A 5,740-nucleotide genomic window follows, 5' to 3' on the forward strand; every position below is an offset into this window, starting at 1 on the left:
TTTTCTTTTTGAATTACGTAATCTTACGCGTTCGAAAACCAGACAATGCCAGGGTATTCTCTAGCGCTAACAGAAGCATCAAAAAGCTGATAATACGCGGGGCGAGGGGCAAATTACTCGAAAAATGGTGTACGAGATTTATGATTTATTTTTTTTATTTTTGATTTATGATTTATTTTTGATTTATGATTTATTTTTGATTTATTTTTGATTTATGATTTATTTTTGATTTATAAAATTGTGTACGATTTTAATTTTAATGATTTTCCTCTCGACGCAGGGAACGAGATTGCTATATACACTTACATAGAACATTGTTGTATATACAAATTTTTACTTCATAGACTTAGTTTTTGTTCGAACCCCCTTATTTACTAATAATCGAGTACACTGTACAGTGCTAAAAACGTGGCTACCGCCTTACTGACTCCATGTATTCACCTCTAACCACGAATAAAGGAACTACATCAAAGATCTTTGTTCAGAACCTATGATTAGGAAGGAGGTTATCCAATTTTTCTACCCCTTTAGAGAACCAGAAAAGCCACCAATGTAAAACGCCACCACCAGTAAAACAATGGAAGGATTGCGTGAGACTCGTTAAAAGTCCAAAAATTGCATAGAAGTCATTTACAGAATTTACTGCATCTATTCGAGCAACTTTTTCAAGAAAGAAAAATAACTCGGAAAGTTAAAGGAACTCATTTTCTTAAAGTGCGGTTCTACTATGTTCCTCTTTTTGAGTTCTTTTTTCATGCGTGAGTAAATTTCTAATAGACTGTTTCGTAAAATTGTGTATTGAAAGTATACTTGTTGTTTATTAAAGATGTTTAAATCTAACTTTGTTAAACAAGTCTTTTGTTTTAATCTTATTACGTGCCGCTTGATGTGTAGAAAATATCACGAATTCACCTTTCAAACGTTGAAAGAGAGAAAATCATAAAATATTTTTTTGAAAAAGGGACCAAGATATATAAATCCTGCTCTCCGTGCATCTAATTTTCTGATTTTTGAAGTTTTCTTTTTTGATTCTGGTTCTCTATAGATTTATCTCCCCAAAACCATCTAGCCAAATAAGAAAAGTTTTTTCAAACCGATGAAAAACTGGGTATTTAGGATTAAAAAGTCAAACTGAAAGGTCTTTAGCCCGTCATATCTCTTTATAAATTTAAAAAGTTTTATTTGGCGAGATGGTTTTATGATCAGGACATTTAGAAGATACTTTGGTTAAATTTTCAGATTGATCGGATAAAAATTAGATGCACGGAGGAAGCAATATATCGAAAAATCACGTAATTTTTACGAATTAGGTCAATTTTCACCCTAAAAAATTAACAAAACGCATGAAATGTTTCAATATTCTAAAATTTCAATCTTTTATGCTGAACTCAAAGAAAAAATTATATCAACATCAATTGCTGAAAAAAAATTATCGGCATTTGAAAAAGAGTAGTAAATCACTTTTTTCAAAAAGAAAATAACGCACTTAAGGTAACTGAGAAGCAAAAATTCCCAAGTTAAAATAAATGGAAAATAACTTGGAAAGCTGAAGGAAGCAAGATAAACCGAGTTATGAAATATAAAAATGAGGTCACAAAATTGAAAAAATGACGTCATTACTCGGGATAACTCCTTTTTTTCGTAACTCGCTTTTTTAACTCGGAAAAAATGACCCGAAAATACTGGGTCTCTCCTCAGTGGAGTTCAATGTGTTCAACTTTCATGAAAGAATAGAATAGGAATCCTTTAGATATGTTGAACATTGTGTAATCGTCGAATCGTTCGTAATACTAGGCTGCTGGATCCACTAACGGATTCGTGCTCCTTATAGAAAACAAACTGAGGAGGAGAGCAAGCCTAGTCTAGTCGGGTTTAACCCAACCGTCTAATAAAACAATCAGGGCGCGGCTAATTACTTCCTTATCCACGCGCGGCCACTTATATTTTTTATACCAATACAGTCAGTGACAATGGAGGCCCAGATTCCCGAGTTATTTTTTCCGAGTTAAAAAACCGAGTTACGAAAAAACCGAGTTATCCAGAGTTATGACGTCAGTTTTGGAATTTAGTGAGGTTATTTTACACTTCATAACTCGGTTTATTTTGCTTCCTTTAACTTTCCGAGTTACTTTTCATTTTTTAACTCGGGAATTTTTGGAGGCACATAATCTTCGAGTTATATGATCGAGTTATATGGCTTCGAGTTATGAAATCTTCGAGTTAAGGCCCGTAACTCGAAATGAAAATGAAGTATTTTTATTTCGAGTTTTTTTTTAACTCGGTTTTTTTATTGACCATTTTCCTCTTGAGTTATATAACTCGGATTTTTTATTGCAAATAATTTCATCGAGTTATATTCCTCATTTTAACTCGAGAGAAAAATAATGATTTTTTCCATCGAGTTAAAATGTTGTTTTTAACTTGAAACAAGAGCTCAAAGATGCGGATAAATATTTCCTTTACAAATGATAAAATAATTATTGATGTCCTCAACAGATTTCAAAGTGCTTTATCTCATATAACATCAAGCAACACAAGTCCCCAAGAATTTCAAAATGTTTATCTAATTGCCAGTATTTGCAGGATTATTCCTAAGATGACGAAGGTTCAAACCTACACAGATTACGACGGGGAGTATATCCAAGCTGAACTCGACTGAGAATAACAATGCAGTAACCAAATTGGCTAGAAAACCTTTAATTTTCGTTACTCTCGGGTACCTTATAGCCCCCCCCCCACTAATTAATTTTTCGAAGATTTTCCACCCAGGACATTCTTATTCCAGCCTCCCCCCGCTTATTGATTTTTGAGATTTTTTCCAAGCCCCCCCCCCCCGCTTATTCCAATCCCCCCGGCTATTAGGTACCCAAGAGCAGGTGGACTTTAGTTGAATTATAGTATTATACTAGCCGTCACCCGGCGTCGCACCCGCTGAGTAGAGTGTTGTGTTATTGAACACATCAAATGTCAAAAGGCCTTGCATAATTATATCATTTTATTTTAAGTGCTTATTGCCAGAAATATTAGCCAAAAAGGGGAAATAGCTGAAATGAAAGAATGACAAAAAGTAAAAAAGTTGTCATGCCAGGCCAGGAAATCACTTGAAAAAATTGTCAATTGACACCAAAGTTTTCTTCATTTTTTTAATGCATATGTGGAAGAAAATGTCAAGTTTTAAACGCACATTGAAGAAAACATATATTCATAACAAATGTTTTCCCTCTTTTAAATGCACGTGTAAGAAATCTCCAAATTTATAAAGTTTTCCACGTGTTCAACGCGCATTGAAGAAAATAAATTCATAACAAAAGTTTTCCATCGTTAATATGCACATGTAAGTAATCTCCAAATTTATAACAAAAGACTCAACCTTTTGCCTTTAAAACACACGTGGAAAAAAATCTACAAATTCACAACCAAAGTTTTCCACGTTTTAAATGCACGGGGAAGAAAATCTCCAAATTCACAACAAAAGTTTCCACGTTTAAAACGCACGTGGAAAAAAATTTCCACGACCAAAGTTTTCCACGGGAAGAAAATCTCCAAGTACCAAGTTCAAGACAATGATTCCAATTTCTATTTCTATTCTATTTGGTTGAGTTGCAGGAGGCATTAGAGGCCTATTCTCGCAACTACAGACGCTTACTAATGAGCGTCCCGTCAGCACCTTGAATTGACTACCCAATTCCCATCACATGGCATGGGTTGACCCGGGGGAAGGAACGTTCACTTGCCAAGTGAACTGCCGTGAGTGGGAATCGAACCCTGGCCCCTGCCCAGGAACCAAGGTCGACTACCACTATACCACGGCACGGCATTTGTTTAATTCCATATTCAATACAATCAAAATTTTAAGAGTTAACATTCTTCATATTGGCCATAAGGTGTTCCGGTTACCTGTATCAGCTTAAAAAGTTTGAAATTACAGTTCTGTGAAACGCAACAGAATTTTCCCCACAAAAATAGTTTTCGCTATCTGTAACTAACCAGTTAATTCATTGTTGTAGATAAAAACACCAAGGTAAATTTAATCATGAACCAGTCAATTTTGCTCCATGTTTATAGCTCAAAGCTAGCTAAATCATAGTTCATCACCAACCATCGCCGTCTGACCATTGCGCATTAGGTGGTGCATACCATAAAAGTGAGTTCAAACTTTTTTTTCAGGTATAACATGGTCAGATTTATCCACAATCACTTTAGGTAAATATACAGGCAAAATTGAAGTTAGCTTGTTGTGAAAGTTGACAAAATATCCTGTTTTTCAAAGACCATCAAGATAAGAGATTGTATCTCTCTCACACCAAGAGTATGTAAACGAAACATCAAATCCAGACAATCGTACAAAAAACATGATCCAATTCAACTCATGAAAGCATAAAAACCAAAGAAAAATAGCAAAAGAGCAACATTTGTTGTCTATTTGTTTGCCTCCATCTTTGTTATGACTGTTAAAAAGCAGTATGGTCCGATCAACAATACGCTTTCGGACCGGGCGACTATTCCGATCGGCAAGGAGAACAGACCACCGTACGCATATTTCTTAAGACGTGTCTTGAAAAAATGACGTCTTCCGCCTCGAAAAAAGAACATCCTACTGTTTTTTACCGCCGGAGCTTGATTTAAAAAGAGACTCATGTACAAACTCACGAAATTGACCAAAACCGTGCATTAGACTTAGGAAAGGAGAAGGAGAAGAAGAAGAAGGAGAAGAAAAATTACCGTTTTAACAAATATTTCCTTCTGGAAAGGAAATATTTAATTAAAATGGCAAATTTTTTAATCGAGTTATATAACGTATTTTAACTCGAAAGAAAAGAAAAAAGGCAAGCTTTTCCATCGAGTTAATGATGACAAGCTCTTTTGTCGTCGATTTCCACAGATTCTGGATGGGCTATAGCTTTCTTATAGTAGTAGAGTCACTAAGGACCGAATTGTCAAATTGTGAACAGAAGAGAGCCCTTTGAAAAGTTCAAAACAAGCCGTATATGTATAAAATTTGTGAAGCGATCCAGAGCCACCTCGATTCGCAAGTTGCAAGCAAAACATTTAGTTCCAAATAATAGGAAAATTTCATATTTTCAAAAAAACGGAATAACTAAAAATGTTTAAAAGGAAAAAAACTTTCAAAACAAGAAGCAATTTCATATTATACTTAAATCCAACAGATTGCAAGGATGGAAAAATGTCTTGTATATTTGGGAAAAAAGTTTTTTATCTGAAAGAATGCCCTAAGGGAAAAAACTCCACTCTCAGAAGCCATTTTCCATTTCAAAAGCATTCTGAAAAGTTATTATAAAACATTTTATAAGGCCACAATCACAAATAACTAGTGTTCGCGCTGTCCAACTGACTGATAATATTGTTCTTAATTTTATGAACACTGCAATACAGTAGCTATTTATTCAAAATTTTCGTTGGATTTGATTTCTGCCCAACACATAATTTGATAATCCAATTTTTCTGAGGTTTTATCTGCCGACCAAACGATTAATTAATTTTTTAACCTAAAAACGACGCAAACCAGCGCAAAAACCAGTTATTAGTGATGGTGGCCTATTTTTAGAAAATATATCAAAAAGGTAAAAAAAAAAAATTCATACTGTAGGAATTATTTCCTTATTTTCAACATAGTATCTTTCTTATACTATGTTTTCAATTAGTACGTAAAAAAATTGCAATTGTAATCAACAAAAGTTTTTCACATTTTAAACGTGGAAGACAATATTATATATAGTTG

Source organism: Clytia hemisphaerica, unplaced genomic scaffold, assembly GCF_902728285.1.
Source record: "Clytia hemisphaerica strain Z4C2 unplaced genomic scaffold, Clytia hemisphaerica genome assembly, whole genome shotgun sequence".
NCBI classification, from domain to species: Eukaryota; Metazoa; Cnidaria; class Hydrozoa; order Leptothecata; family Clytiidae; genus Clytia; species Clytia hemisphaerica.